Source organism: Rhinolophus ferrumequinum, chromosome X, assembly GCF_004115265.2.
Source record: "Rhinolophus ferrumequinum isolate MPI-CBG mRhiFer1 chromosome X, mRhiFer1_v1.p, whole genome shotgun sequence".
NCBI lineage: Eukaryota > Metazoa > Chordata > Mammalia > Chiroptera > Rhinolophidae > Rhinolophus > Rhinolophus ferrumequinum.
This window is the reverse complement of record NC_046284.1, coordinates 120,574,481-120,591,019: the sequence shown is the minus strand read 5'-3', so window position 1 is coordinate 120,591,019 and position 16,539 is coordinate 120,574,481. Positions and strand designations below refer to the sequence as shown.

Below are 16,539 nucleotides of genomic sequence, written 5' to 3'. Positions count from 1 at the left end.
AGGCAGCAGAGACTATGTCCCCGTTTCTCGGGTGTCCTGATAATGGGGTGGTGATGCTGTGCCCGGAAACCGACACTCAGGGGGGGGGCCCCCCACACAGAAGGGAACTTGTCCATTGTTGCCGGCTGCCCCCCCTGGGGAATCACAAGCACAAACATGCTGGCGGTTTGTGAGCTTCTCAGATGACAGTTCTTAGGAGCTTGTGTTAACCACCTACAAGTTCCAGAGGTTGTGCCAAGGAAAAGAAGAATCTTTCCAGGTTGCTATTGAGGCGTGTGGGCCCTGTTACAGGACTGGAAACTTGCAGCTCACCTGGGAGGTGGCAGGAAGTGCCTCTCGGCTGCGGGAGGGGTAGAGGGGGGTTCACAGAGACAGGAAGCCTTTGCTCTGGATCCACAGCTTCAGCACAAAATCACCTCCTTCCCGGCTCAGAGTGCAGGCGGCCGAGCAGTCCTGGCTCTCGGCTTGGCAGCAGCTGCTTTGCTTCTTATGGGCAAAGACCAACTTGTGAAATCCTAGTTTGGCTGCTGGGACAGAGGGAGATGCAGAATGACGTTTTCCCTGGCTTAACGCAGACAAACAGCGTGCATGCACTCTTGTTTCTCTGGAGAGCCTCAGGGAACAAGAAAGGCTGTCGTCTGGATGCAGCCGTGGACTCGGGGGGCCAGGGCGCATGTAACTAAACGAGAGACTGCAACACACGTTGTCTACCCAAAGGAGATTATTTAGTCGGTGGGGGCCCTGTTTCCTTCCCCATGCCAGGAGTTGCCCCTAGAAAAATGGGTCCATGCAGTTCCATTTTTTAAAACATTCATGCATAACCCTGGCTGGTCTGCGTGCTCTTCTGGCTTCAGTAATTATTTTAGGACGGTGGACACATTCCCTGTACACAGAGTATTTCCTTTTCATCTGCTTTCCTGTTTACAGGGCAACACGTCACTCACGCCCCCCCACCTGTGCTCAGGTAACTCACGCCCCCCACCAAACACACACACACACACACACACACACACACCTGAGCCTCACACCTGCACGGCCGGCCTGTGCCTCCCTCCATCTCAGTCCGCAGGGCAGGTGACCGTGGGTGAACACACTTTCCCCAAACCCTTTGTGTCCCCACTTGGCTCCATCGGATGCACCTCGTGCTGTTTCCCTGTTTAACCGTGGTTGTCGCGACTGTGTTGAATGTTACACAACTGGAGAAGTGTTGTTTAGAAGGGTCATCGTCTGTGGCTTCCTCCCGGCACCGTCTGCCTGCAAAGATGTGCTTCTCCCTGCAGCCAGCATGTCGCCTGTCCCCTCGCCTTGGGGAAGAAAATGACTGCAGTTGCTCCCTGGGGTAGCAGACGTTTTCATCTGTCAACTTTAGAGGCAGCCATCGCTGACTCCTCCCTTGTCCGTGTAATTTATTAAAACGTAACACGTGCTTCTTACACACCTCTTTTCATCCCTCTGCCACGTTCTGGAACTTTCCTGCTGGGCAGGCAAATAAAATCCTCCCTATACGTTCCTTGGATCAGCAGAGTCTTCCCCATGCTCTGCAAATAATCAGAAATTGTCTAACCATTTTTCGTGATCCAGCGTCTTCTTCTAATCCGGGGCTTTGCAGTAAAATGAAATCAAATAGTGAGAAGTCTTTTCTACCACCTGTGTAGCATCTGTCCTCAGGTATCAGATGTATGTACATTTATAGTTTTGTTATCTAAAGGACTGAAATCGGACCGTGGCAGAATGTACCGGTAAATGATAGGATCGTGTTCACGAGAGAAGGTGACCGAGACGTTTCAGAGTGAGGGTTCGCCATTCAGACGCGTGACTTAAATTCTAGGGACTGCGCTTCTCAGGGAAGCCTTCCCAACAAAGTATTGACTAGTGGTTAATTGAAAGGAATTTCAGGATCCAAAAATATTCACCTCCCGCCAAATAGGGTTACAGGCTGAGTGCAAACAGGAGTCAGGGTCTCGGAGAGTTTGGGCAAATTTTGACACACTGAATTTTGAGACTTCATCCAAGTGGGGAGTGACTGTATATGCAATGGAATCGCATCTATGTGGAGTGGGGGAAACGTGAATCAGGTTGGTGTGTGTCCATTTCTTGCTGCCACCTTGGTAAGCGTGTGAGATGTCACCTTGGGGGAAAGCGGGCAGAAGAGACCTGAGACCTCTCTGCGTTATTTCTGACCTTTGCATCGAATCTGCGACTACCTCGGAGTACAGAAATGTCCTTAGAGGAACGATGTGGAGGAATGCAGAAAGATAAAGCATCTTGTTCGGCCTGACAAAGCATGAGGAACTTTCCCCAGAGGGTAGGCAGGCAGAGAGGTGGGTGTGATCTCAGGGTCAGAAGGCTGAAGGAAGGTGGCAAAGGCTGTGGATGGCGAAAGGGAGAGATCAGACGAGAAGGACACGGTTCTGAGTACTCGGAGGAATCTCTGCAGGGTTCCCCGCCATACGTGACCGCAGACACCTTTGTTCGCACCTGCCTTGATCTGAGGACAGCGGCGCTAACAGGAGACCACTGGTCCCCCATGTCGCTTCCTTTCACACCTGTGAAGGCTGGAACCAGGCTCGTGACCTGATCACCACTGCAGTGACAGTTTTCTGCGTGTCACCACTTTGGAAAAACCAACGCTTGGGTCAAAGCGCTCCTTTTAAGTCCTGAAAAACAAGGGAAATCGGAAACCGGCAGCGTACGTAGACACGTTGACTCGTGTATGTTCAGTGATCGTTCACAGCCTGGCAGCGCAGTTTGGTTCCCACCTCGGGGACGTCTGGCATCTTTGCTGTCTTTTCCTAAAGACCCATCCTTCGTAGACAACACAGGTGCCACCGAACTGCCGTTGGCGCTGCCGTGACTCCCTCCCTGTCCCCTTTCCACCGGGGAGGTGGGGGCGCTGCAAGAACAGGCTCTGTTTCCCAGCAGCACGTTTTCGAAATTCAGTCACGACATTGCCTTGTGTCCCCGGCTTTCATGCTCTCTGTCTGCCATTTTCATTCCCTAATTTCTTTTGGGTGGACATTTACTGTGGCAATTCAAGGTAAGAAACAGTTGGTTACTGTTCAGTTTATCGGCCTAACTGTTTGCCCAGAACTCAGGTACATAAATGCTTTCATTTCTTCCTTTGCTGAAACCGAGGAAATACGGTGTTTTGATCAATGTTACCCTGTCATCACAATAAGAAAGAAATGTGTGTGTGTGTGTGTGTGTGTGTGTGTCTGTAGAAAGTGCCTGCTCGATTGGCAGAATCTGGTGCTAAATGTCCGGGAGCAGCGTCAGGAATGCAAACCACCCCGGATGCATCCAGCGTCAGCTTTCCGACAGCTGGAAAGAGTTCTGGGGAAATCGCCCGTTTCTTGACGGATGGCCTTTACAATTCTAAACTTAGGAAATGTGAGTTAATGTCACAGAACACATTGTATTAAGAGTTGGCCTGGGGAACCGCTTTCTCAGCCATTCTGCTGTTAGCCACGCTTTGTGAAATGTGTGTGTTCATTGCCTCACCAAGTCCAGCATTCGATGAGAAAAGAACCTGGAAATGTCGTCGTAATCTTTGCAAGGAGGGAGCGTGCTATCGTATGACATGGAACAAGGCTAAGCTCTGTTTCATTACAGGCTGCGATGCCAATAGCTTAGCCGTTTCCAGGGTGTGTGTCAAAACACACCGCGTTTAATCAGCTCAATCAGAGTAACATTATATTAGCCCAGCAGGCTGCCATCTCAGCAGGCCCTTTGCTCTATGAGAAACATTTTGCAAACATGGTAAAACCCAGAATTTCCCTAAGTCTCTAGAATGTAATCAGGGTGGCTAACAAGCCATGTCAGGAAGAGCAGAGAAAAATCGTGGAGCTGTAATGAAAAGGCAGGTTTCCTCCCCCACAAAGAATTGTGAAGAAAAAGCTTACAAGAGAATCGGCTTATGTTACCCAGTTTTTGTGGTGTATTGAACCTGTGTTTAGTGTCTCTTCTCCAAGATGTGACTTACCCTTATTGCTTGGAACAACATAGCGCCGTCCCCACTAACCTGAGGAGTGGGGTGAAACCGGCCTTAACTAATTTGAGTGATGCACAGATCGGTTGGGTACCCCACCTCTGTAAGAAGGCGGAAATAACAAACCTCGGTGGAACCCCAGCCGTAAGCCTTCATGGCACACGCTCTCCATCCAAGGAAAATACAGCTCTCTATAAAGTATCTGGTGTGTTGCCAATCTGTCTTATTCTTTGGAAAACACAATCACTTAACTTGACATTGATCAGATTTCCAATAACGCAAATCCTATCACTCAGATCCCTTCTCAACGGCACAGAGCAGGGACACTTTCTGACATGTTTCACTATTGTCTTGCCAACAGTGGATACATGTTACCCTCGGGCATATGCTGGGCTGTGGCAATGCCATGAGTTCTGCATTTGTCAGCCATAATGAAATGATTAGCTCACAAGATCCCGACCGCAGATTGGCAGAGTGACGTGAAAGCTACGGGACGGCCCCAGAGCTTGTCTGGTTACAACAGGGAAATCTACTGAGATGATGGAAAGAATATAAGATGGTGGCTTGGTTTCCCCTGTGTGTTCTTGAAGAGCAGAGATCCGTACAACCATCCTCTGGACCCTGCAATCGTGGCGCTTCTTCTCAACACAGATTTTGACCCACAGTCAACCTGGTCGGAGGTGGTGGAAGCACACGGGAAGCTCTCCGTTACATCTGCTTGTTTTAATACCAAATTATTTTTCTTAAAATAATGCGAGCGTGTTTCTTACGACAAGAGCTTTGTGGAATATACTTACTCGACATCATTCGGACATGGTAGCATGTTTTGACCAATGGGAATTTTCCAACGATGTGAGTGTTTTTTACATTATTAGATGCTTTAAATTAGTTACGTTGGAATCGCTTTGGAATATGAGCTTTCAGATCAGCCAGTGAGTTTCCCGTAAATGTCATTAGATGACAAAGAGTGGAGAAAAGGCGCAGAGAGTAAAGTGACTATCAGCCCGTCTATTTAAAACGTATTAACGCTGTTACGAATTTGTTCCAGTCAAAATTACCCATCTTTGCAAATTCAGCATACGATTCCGTGTAGATTACCAAAGAACCATTTTCTTTCCAGAGAGAGCTGTACGATATATTAGAAATGGAATGAGTGTGCTGAATGGTACAGTGGAATTCTGTGGGGTAACATTTCTTTTGAAAGACCAATATGTAATATGATGAGGACGATCATTTTTATAAAAGAAGATAGCTCCGTTTTTATGCCTCCAATTATTGCTGTGCTTCTCAGTCGCCGCAGGGATCTTTTTTTCCCTCAGTAAATTGAAGAAAATATATTTCTCCACTGGTTTGCTGAAAGGCATAATATGTGAAAATGTATATGTGCATGGGGTTCTGGGTGAGGGGGACAGGGGGAAACGAAGCAGAAATTGATTTTTGCCTCCTTTCTTAAGAAAATGCCTTTACGATCTTTTTTTTTTCCTTTTCTTTGTTTTTTTTTTTTTTTTTTTTTTTGTTACAGTGCAGCAGTTTAGCACATTCTAAGGAAGCGGGGAGTATTAGGGTCGAATGTTACCATTCTGTTTTCAGCATAACAGACACAAACTATACAAGTCTTAAGTGCGACTTCACTTACATATTACATGTGGATAGATGTATGTGACCAGCACTCTGGTCAAAAGAGAATTATTTCCAGGCGCCTCCCTTGTCCAAACTAGAAATTGCCATCATTGTGACACCTATTATCACAGATTAGGTTAGCTTTTCTTAACATGGACCTACATCGGCCTTACAGTCGGCACTCTTTTCTTTCTGTGTTATTTTTGTGGTCGTCATCGTGTCTCTGAGATTCATTCGTGTTGTTCCCTGCAGTGACATTTCATTGTAATTTCATCATTCCTGGGTAGCATGTTTTGTAACACTTGACTGCAGTATTGTTTCATCTACATATTGTTAACGATATTCAGGTTGTTCCAATCTGCGGCAATCGTCCCTATAGCCACGATGAACACTTTTGCACTTTCGCTGGACAGACACATTCGGAGGTCTTTGGTATACACCTGGGAATGCGACATGCACATTTGTGGGCTAGCTACTTGTCTGGCCTAGCTGACCCTGCTTAGCAGCCCTCCGCAGCGGCTGTGCCAATGCACACACCCGCTCGCCGTGGGGTTGGTTTCAGTCCCTTCACAGCCGTGTAAATACTTGAGGTTGTCATTCTTTGTTTTGTTACAATGGCATCTATCCTCGTTGCTGGCGGGGGTGTGCACTCTGGCTCTTTCTCATTTGTGTTTTCCCACAGAATAATGATGTTGAGTCACTTTTCACAAGCTTATTGACCGTGTGGAAGTCCTCATTTGGAAAGTGTTCAAGTCTTTTTGAAAATGTTTAATTCAGCGGTCTTTTTTGTACAGATTTGTAGGTGTTGTTTATATACTCTGGATACTGGAATACATAAAGACTCTCATGTCCTGTTCTCTGTGTATCCTTCCCCTCGTGTACTGATGTCTGCTCATGAACAAGAGTTCTTAATTTTAATGAAAGAAAAAAACTTACAGGTTTTTTTTTCTTTTGTGCCTAGTGATTTTTGCATGTCGTTTAAAAATTGTGGTATATACCCTAAGTCCGTAAATATACTCTCCTGTTTTTTTTCTACAGGCTGCACTAATTACAGTTCACAGACGGTCTGTGATCTATTTCATATTAATTTATTTGAGGTAGAGATAAAGAGTCTTTTAAAAAAAATATTGATATCCAGTTGATCCAAAATGACATACTTAATTGGCAGTCCTCCCCCCAATGAATTGTTGGGGCGCCTTTTCATAATTAAGTTGCCTATACAAATGGGTCATCCTCCAGATTCGGCTGTTTTCCACAGGTCTTTTTGTCTGTTCTTGTGCTACTTTTCTTGTATGTGTTTTACACATATCGTGTTACTGTCTTGATTCCTGTAACTTCAAAGTATGTCTTCATCTCTGGAAAAGTAAGCCCTTGGTATTGGGTCTTGTTCAGGTTTACTGGTCGTGCTTTCACTTTCCATATAACTTGGAGAAGTCAGCTTCTCAAGGGCCACAAAACAGCCTGGTGAAATATTGATAAGGATTTCATTAAACCTATAAATCAAGCTGGCGAGAGTGGTACCTTAAAAATACTGAATCCTTCCATCTGTAAACACGCTCTATTTAGGTCTTGTTTAAATTCTCTCAGCACGTTTTGTGGTTTCCTGCATAAAAGATTTCACATTGTTCATTAGATTTGTTTCTTGCTATTTTGGTATCTTTGACGGTATTGCATATTATATGTTCACTTATTTGTTTGTTTCCTGACTTGTAAATGTCCCATTCGTTCATGGTTGTCTGCATAGCGTTCAGGTTTTATTGAATCCTGAGACAACTGTTTGACCTTACCCTTTGGTGCAACCAACAATAAGTGAAGTAATTTTTAAATTCTTCTCTCACTGCACAAACATTAATCAACGTATAGACATCATTCTACATCCTTCTTCTTTTCCATCCTCACTTGTTTCTCAAAGCTGTTATAGACACAACGACATCTCAGTACATTTTTAGGGCAGTTTCCCGATGCGCCTCCTGACACAGCTCACACCAGTCCCACCAGACGTACAGCCCTGAGCGTAGCGTTTTCTTATCAAATCTCGACAGCCTCCGAATAGTTTTCATTCCGTGCCAGTACTCCTCTTTCCCAGCATATCTCTGTCTCTTCCTCTGTGTGTAGTTCAGACACCGTTTCCCTTCACACAGCTTAGATTTGACCTTGGCTGACAGTGTTTTACACTCCTGGAGACTCCCTCCATGTCCATCTTCTCTGTATCCAGCCCTCAAGAGACCTGTAGACCGCAGTTGGGTTTTAAATAAGATGCTTTATGACTCTCCACCCACTGTGACCAAGTGCTTCAGTGAACTCCTGTGATACTTTCTGAAACCATGCAGCCCCCATTGTTCAGTGTACCCTGTAGACCTGTCCTTGCAACACGTATTTTCCCCCAAACTTCCTCTGACATTGTTCCATCCACCTTTATATCCCCAAAGTACCGAGCACGGCTTTGCCTGATAATAAAGGTAGGTTGACTTCAATGTCATTGTAGTAGATGCAATAGAAAACCATCCTTTACAGCACTGCCTTTTCTGTCAGTGTTTTCAGCAATGGGATCCTGAGAAAACCTTTTCAGCAGCTAAAACGAAAAACACGCAAAGCTCCATTCAGGTCTGGCTAGAGAATCGTGAAAGAATTGTGAAGCTTCATTGTTGTGTTTTTTTTTTTGGGGGGGAGGGTTGTTTTTGTGCCAAGTTCAGCTTCTGCCCACGTACTCACCCATCCAGAGGTCCCAAGCAGGCACAGACTTGGTGTCAATTTAAATGTACTGCAAGGAAGGTAACTGAGCTTGAAAATGCTGAGTGCCTGTAGTTGGAGCTACCATGGAAATCTCTCGTTGGTGGAGACCCCATGACCGGGTCTCAGTTAGTTTTGAAATGACTTTTCCATATGCAGGCGTTGGTATAGCTCATAAAACCTCGGCAAACTTTCCTAGAATATTGAAAACAAAATCTTAGCTTCCCTCCCTGGCTAGGGGTGTAGTGTTCTGTGAAAATGTCAGAAAATAAAGTAGTAGAGAGATCCAGCTCTTGTCTCTGCCCTAAAAGGAGCCTTTGATGCATTGAGCTTGAGCCTGAAAAAAAGCCACCTTGTCTCATTATGTATCTTCATAAATACGTGTGTTTGGGTGTGTGGGTGGATGAACAATCCACTCTTACACATGCACATGTTTAGAGAAAATAACTGGTATCTCCCTTTGGGACTAGCCACCTGCAGAAAGGGTACCACCCAGCTCACTCCACTGTCTCCGCCTGATTTGGTCAGGTTTAGCAGGAGTTGTGTCATAACTGGTGTTTCCTTGGGCAGAAAGACGAAAATGAGGTTTATGAACGAAAACTACCAAATTCTGATATAATACAATGTCAAATAAAGAATAAAGAAAGGTAATTAGTGATTTTTTTTTTCTTATGGTGTGTACACAGTTAGTCACAGTGACTTTTTTCTAGCTAATGGCTGGTTATCAGTGTCAAACCAGATTTTCTCTTTTTTCCTCCAGCTTTCACCAGGATAAAAAATGCCCTTCCCGTAGAGCAGCTGTCAGAATGTTTTTGCTCTGGCTCTGAAACCCATTGCTCAGGATTTCTCTCCAAAGCTTAGAAGGTGGCATCAGATGGATGCCCAGATCTGATACACGTCAACAGGAAATGTGGCAGGGGGCGAGGGGTAGCCTAGGACCTACGCTGGCAGAAGGAATAGAATGCCCTGGCTTCCCAGGGAGCTTCTGGAAACCCCACAGGTGGCAAACCGCCAGGTGCATCCCTCCCATGGTGAGGCTTTGATCACCTGCATTTTCCCAGTATCTCCAGGAGAAATTCCACGTCTCCCTTTGAGATTCAGGGCTTTTCTGAATGATGGGAGAGAAAGGAGAAATAGGTTCATGGAGTATAACTTTCAAGATGGGCATAGCTTGGTCAGACCTGGTACCCACTCTCGTCCCTACGGCTCTCCCCACGAATGGACTGCTGGGTGCATTGGAGCAGCCTCCCGGCCCCCAAAAGCCATGGTCATTCATTGCATGTCCTGAGCACGACCCTCCGGCCCCCACTCCACGCCCAATCCCACGAGTTCCTCTCCACACGGGACAAGCCCTCCTCTTTGGATCGGGTGCCCCCACCCCTTCATGGCCCCGCTCTCGCCTGAGGCCGTAAGGGCTTTCCCTGATGATGACCTCCTCGAACCAGTCTGCCTGTCTATGACGCCATCCTGTGACTCTTTCCAGGCTGACCCGGGGTCCGGAGGCAGAGAAGCCCAGAAGACAGCTTCCGTCTGGTGTCGTAATTGCTGTCATTGGTGGAGTCACAGCTTTGTGTCTGGAGTGTGGATTTTTTTGTTCCAGGAGGATCAGTATAAAATCCATGGTGATGCAAGATGCTGCATTGTCTACTGTTTGTGTCCATACAGCTGTTTGTGTCCTGGTGTGAGCAGTTGTTTCCAGAGGAGAGGACCTGAGAAGGACGTGCTGGACGCTAAAGCTCTGGCTGGGACGCTAAGCGATGATTTAAACCCAAACGACCCACACCTTTGCACTTTGGAGAACCTGCTGGTGTCACACCAGCGTCCCTAAAGCCAGGGGCTCTGTCCATGCTGTTCAGTGTTGCCCTCACAGAATCCAGTGTCAGAAATGGGCTTTCCCCTCAAATATCCAGTAAATACTCTTTGATTGAATGCGTACGTAGGGATAGATGAGCAGACTACGGCGTTCGGATGCAATCATCCTATTGGAACCGGAACCACAGGCCACCTGCTGGGTGTGGTGGGATGCGTCTGTCCCAAGGGCACAGGGGTTTCCATTTCTCTCTTGACCTTGAGAGAAGCAGGTCAGGGGCAGAAATGAGAAGTTAGGGGAAGACGCGTGACGCAGTTGAGCGTAGCATTCCTTTCCTTTTGGGGTTTTATGGAATTCCTGGAGGTGACGTTAGCCCGTTTGTGACATCATGCTAACGTCAATCCCTGCTTTGATAAACGAAGTTCAGCTGAGCCAGTCTCTTCACGTGTCCAAACTAACTGGCTTCAGAGCAGCGAAGCTGAGACACTTGGTTCCTTGCTGCCGGCCCCATACAGATACCATTCAGCCTGGAGCCCTCTGTGTCACTTCCAGCTGGTTATTTAAAGCCTCCTTGGGCATATGTGGCCCATCCTTCCAACTGAGATGCAAGCCCCCAGAGGATGGGGGTCACGGTTTATTCTCTATGGCCCACATGCCTGATCCAGCTACATCTGCCTTGGTGCATCCTGATGCACACTCTTTGTTTTTTTCTTTGTTTAGGTTTTGCATTTTGCTTGCAGTTGGGCTCCTTATCCAGGACAACTAAGAAAGCCCGCGGCTTCCTGCATCTACAGTCATTTCATGACCAGCGTGGGTCAGCACGGGACAGGTAGGTCCTGCTACTCTTTTCTGAGTCTACACCGGGGTCAGCATGGGCATGAGTTTACGTAGACCTGCCCGGGAGTCTTCACGGTTGTCTTACATAACTTTGGATGAGAATGCTGGCTGTGGGTGCAGCACCCCACAGACCTATGTCAGAGGGAAACCGGGAACAGGTAGCGAATGGATCTGTGGGCCACCTTCCAGTTCCGCAGGCAGCCCTGCTCTGAGGATGGCAGCCGTTGTGCTGTCCTTAGCATCACGGTCCGGTGTGGCTAATATTTATCTTCTCGAAGCTATACTCACGTGTAATTAGTATTTGCAATGAACACTTTCAATTACGTAGGTTCTGCACAGTACAGAGAAGTATGGCCATAGCACGGTGTGGATGCAGAGGCTTGGAAGGGCTTTACGAATTTGCAGCTGGGGAACACTGCAAAGCGATGGCAGATAATAGCACACGTCCCCGGTGATTGGAGACCTGCTCTTTGTGCCTTGGACATCCATGTGCTCGGTATTCGGTCGACATATCGTGACTCAGTTAAATTCCAGAGGGCTCAGATCCTTCAAATTGAAAGGATTGAATGAGATTAAGTAATACTGCTCCCCTCATACAGATCTGTGATTTATGTGTGAACAGTGAAAAATCCTAAACCTTAACTGCTTTGGAACATAAAGCATTCCTTCTTATCAGACAAACACCACACTGCTTCTAAACCCCCTGGTTTCATGAAATAAGCTGCATTTTTCTCCCATCATAGAATATGTGAAGCCAATGCAGGACCTTAGCAAATCCAATATGGCCAACATTGCACTCCGCGATCGTACTAAGACTTAAAGATACAATATTTTAATTGCTACATTTAAAAATCGTCTTCCCAGGCATTTAGATATGAGCAGTACTGCTCTGTAAGTAAACACAGGTTCACAAACGTTATCTTATCTTGGATATTTCACCACCTCGAACGATGATTCATGTTAGAATAGCTGGGGGCTTAGGTAAATATTCATGATAAACAAGATATTATTTTGTCGATTCGTATTGAATGCCCCGAATTGTTTTACACGCACTAAACACTTATGTACTTATGTGGAAAAGTCCTGTTAGACTCCGGGAAGTGAATTGCTGGGACATTTCAGCATGTTCCAGGCGACCGTGTACAGCATGATTTCATTTGAATGTGGTTTTGTTTGTTGTTCCAAAATGTTGCAATCAAGAGTCGAGTATACAAGAAATAAGATTGGACACCGTTTGTATTTTTACATGAATTATATGAGATGCCAAAAGATTCCTCTAAAAGTAGATTACAGGCGGTCATCAAATTTGTTGCCCGTATCTAGGAGTTTGTTTGTGTTTATTCACTTATTTAGTTGTTTAGCTTCCACATATAAATGAAATGAGGTGGGGTTTTTTTTCCTCTCTGTTTGACTGATTTCACTTAAATAATACCCTCTGGATCCATCCGTGTTGTCACAAAGGGTAAGATTTCATTCTTTTTTATGGCTGAGTAATATTCCATTTAGTGTATATGTACCACATCTGCTTTATTTTCTATCGATGGACAATTAGGGCGCTTCCATATCTTGGCTACTGTAAATAATGCCACAGTGAACATATTGATGGCAGCCAGATGGGAGGGGTTGGGAGGTTGGGCAAAAAAGGTGAAAGGCATTTAGAAGTACAAATTACCAGTTATAAAGACAGCCAGGGGGATGTAAAGTACAGCACAGGGAATATAGTCAATACTCTCATGGTAACTATGGATGGTGCCAGGTGGGGACTAGACTTATCCAGGGAATCCCTTCATAAGGTATATAAATGTCTAACCACTGTGCTGTACACCTGTAACTAATATAGCATTGTATGTCAACTGTCATTGAAAAATAAATTTTACAAAGGTAGATTACAGGCAAATATACATATGATTTCATCCACATATATATTTTACTTATAACATACATATCACCCTATGTAATGTATCACATCTAATCTAGCATATATATGATCATCCATGATCTCTTCTCTATATCATTTTACTCCTGGTGACCAGCAGAATACACACTGTGCAAAGCCAGTGTTGCTTAACAGCCAGCGGCATTTTTCTCTGCGCCGCCATGCTCATAACCCAGGGGTTGTCACCGACATCAGCACGTCGGCAAAGGTCAGGTTTTCTGTACTTCTCGATTCCTGGCCTTAGTCTCAATTCTCAGGTCCAGGCCTCCTCACTCGCACTGAACACAATGATGAAACGTTTTAGAGAGTGTGGCTGAGCCTTTCGGAGCCTCTCCCTTCCAATATAAGTTAACAAGGAATCAAACGTAGAAAGAATAGAAAACAGATTGTCACGGTTCCAAACCAATGCCAGGACTTGGGAGAATGAATATCCAAAAAACGAAATGAAAGCTCAAAGACCTGAATCAAATGAGTCACTAGAAGGGCCCAAATGCTCATTGACGTTCTTAACTGATTATTTTTGTGCTTTTAAAGACCGGGACTAAATTACCATCTCGCATGTGAAAGGAGTGTTCAAGAAGGGAAATAGCTGTGGGTGTTTTTCAAGTTGTAAATCATTGTTTTGTATATAGGTATGTCGTCTTGAAATTATAGAATGCAGTCAGTGAGAAAAAATAGATCGAATCAAGTTTGACTAATGACCAGGATACGAATAAATAATCTACCCGTGTTTCATTTTGTCTTCAAGCCCCGTGAATATTCTCCTCTATAGGTGGTCATTCGTAGTACTTTGCGTTTGTACACAGAGTACATGCAGGGGCTATTCTGGATGACAATACTACGGAATTGTCGTAGTCCATTCGCGCTGCTGTAACAGAGCACCACAGACTTGTGTCTTGTAAACAACAGTTTATTCCTCCCAGTCCTTGAGGCTGGAAGTCCAACATCAAGGTGCCCGTAGATTCACTGACTTGTGAGGACTCCCTTTGTGGTTCATAGACGGTTCATAGAGTCCTGGCCGTGTCCCCACATGGTAGAAGGTTTGAGGGAGCTCCCAGGGGCCTCTGTGATCAGGGCACTAACCCCATTGGTGAGGGTGCCACCCCCATGACCTCATGACGTCCTCTCTCCATCACATTAGGGGTTAGGATTTCAACCTATGCATTGGCTGGGGAACTGTGGTGTGGGGAAGCAAACATTCAGTCACTAACGGTTGTATATGGTGCTTTGAAAATACTGCTGATTCCGTTATCACAGTTCCCTCCCGACAGGCACGGACAGACACCCGTGAGGCAGACAGCAAGGGCCATCAATGTGAACACAAATATCCCCGATTGGGAAAGTGAGAGTTAGCGTTACGTTAGGTATCCCACCAGGGACAGTCCAGCAGAGTTTCCAGGCCAGGACAAAACCAAGTCTGAGACAACACAGATATGCTCCCTCCCTCTGGTATTCCAAATTCTAAATCGCACAGTAGGAAGATGTCCATTTTTAAAAAGCATACGAAGGCCCGTGCTTTGGAAGCTACATAGTAAGAATTATTTGCTCTTCAAAATAGCAGATGCACAGGTCGGCATACAGAAAGGGCTCTTTACAAAAGGTGTAGTCTGTTGTCTGGACACAGACCGCGTATGTTATTTCCTCCACGTGAAAAGGGAATGACTGTTTGAAACAGTTAGTATGTGTTAATTCACTCATCCATTTTACAAGAACTGTTTCTTAAGCATCTACTATGTGCCAAGGGTTGGGTGAAGCACTGGGGAAAAATAGTGAACAAAATAAAAATCCAAACAAACTTCATATGTCCTGCCTCATGGAATGTGTAGTCTCTTGGTAAAGAGAAATTTTCTTAAGTAAATGTTTTATATATATATATATATATATAAATTTTATTGGGGAATATTGGGGAGCAGTGTGTTTCTCCAGCTCCAGCTCCAAGTCGGTGTCCTTCAGTCTAGTTGTGGAGGGTGCAATTCAACTCCAAGTCCAGCTGCCGTTTTCAATCTTAGTTGCAGGGGGCACAGCCCACCATCCCATGCGGGAATAGAACCGGCAACCTTGTTGAGAGCCCATGCTCTAACCAACTGAGCCATGCAGCCGCCCCAGCTTTTTAAAACGTGAATTACATGTCTGTTATGTGACGCGAAGGAGTAACTCACGTGGCACCTACTTGGGTCTCAGTAAATCAATTCTATAACCACACACTGAGACGTTGAACCTCGGAGGTCACTGCATTAAATGATATTAATTTAGGACTAAGATCTCGGTCTTCCAACTCTTTCAAGCTAACTTTCTTCCCATCGCAACACATTTTCTCTCCCAATCTACTTAATTTAATAGTTTAAAATGTTTTATTAAGTTGCAATTCCTTTGACCTAAGTTTTGGGAATTTTCATTTGTTTTTCTTTGATGTCGATGTAATTTATATCGGCCTGCCTGCTTATCACTTGATTGAAATTAATTGTTATTTAATCACAGTCAGTTAACCAAATCCTTTAACTCTCCCATCATTTTATACCATTTCAACCTATCCTGTTAAAATAGCAAAGGGAAATTTGTCCCATCCAAGAAAAGTCATAGCTCAGAATGGATTGGACCTCCAGGAACAGTTTAGAATGCTGAAATATGTGTAATAGTTGTTTTTCTTCTGACAAGAACAGAGACAGAATTATCGAGAGATTTATTAGCACAACATGCTTTTGTGTCAAAATTAGCAGGAGTGTAACCTTTGAGATTTACAAAAAACAAAACTAGAAAAAAAAGTTCCAATTAACCTACGTTTCACAAGATAGAGCATTTTAAAAAGGAATGTGCAACGCAATAAACAGACCTAGATATCTGTTTAAATGTTAGTTGACTTGGAGTGCTGCAATGAGAGGATTTTTAGGTCTACTTTAGACATGAAAACAAATTTAAATTGTAAACACTGGAATTCTTAGAAACAACATTTATACTTCTGCTTTTGAGCCTATAGACATACAAATGGTAAGATTAGTTCAATTTGAGAAGTAAACAAACAAATTTAATGTGTTTCTTCTCCACTTTTCGACCACAATGAATTGCTTAAGACTAGAGAATGAAGAATAAGCCACGTCCTCATTTCCCTGTCTCGGGACTAACATTTTCACTGTATGTCATGGTTTTTGGCTCTGCTAGAAGTTTATTGCCAACTAATGCTGAAGCGATCATACATACAGAGCGGGCAAACCCAGGAAGCAAACATCTCTTCAGTATTTATTCTTAGCAAGACTACCGTGTCTCCCTGAAAATAAGACCTACCCTGAAAATAAGCCCCAGTTGAGATCATCAGCCAGACGGACACATTTAGTACGTTCTCACAATGTTGCAGAAGATGACATGACTGTGTTTGAATAAATGCAGATTGTTGTACATGAAAAAATAAGACATCCCCTGAAAATACGCCCTAATGCATCTTTTGGAGCAAAAATTAATACAAGACCCGATCTTATTATCATTGTCCAGTGTTAAAAGTACAGTGGTACCTCAGTTTTCAAACGTTTCCATTGACGGACATTTCGGTTTAAGAACGCCATAAATTTTATTGGCCTACGTACGGTACCATTAGATAGTAAAATTCATGCTAAATTTGCACTTTTA

General features: G+C 44.7%; 1 protein-coding gene across 1 annotated transcript in view; it reads left to right on the top strand.

Moving 5' to 3' along the window:
• The window catches only part of LOC117020555 (uncharacterized), a 308,400-nt gene that overhangs the window by 247,266 nt on the left and 44,595 nt on the right, over positions 1–16,539 (top strand). Inside the window, exon 7 of the transcript XR_004422721.1 lies at positions 10,869–10,977. The gene's annotated coding sequence lies outside the window, so the exon portion shown is untranslated. The remainder of the gene's footprint in view (positions 1–10,868; positions 10,978–16,539) is intronic.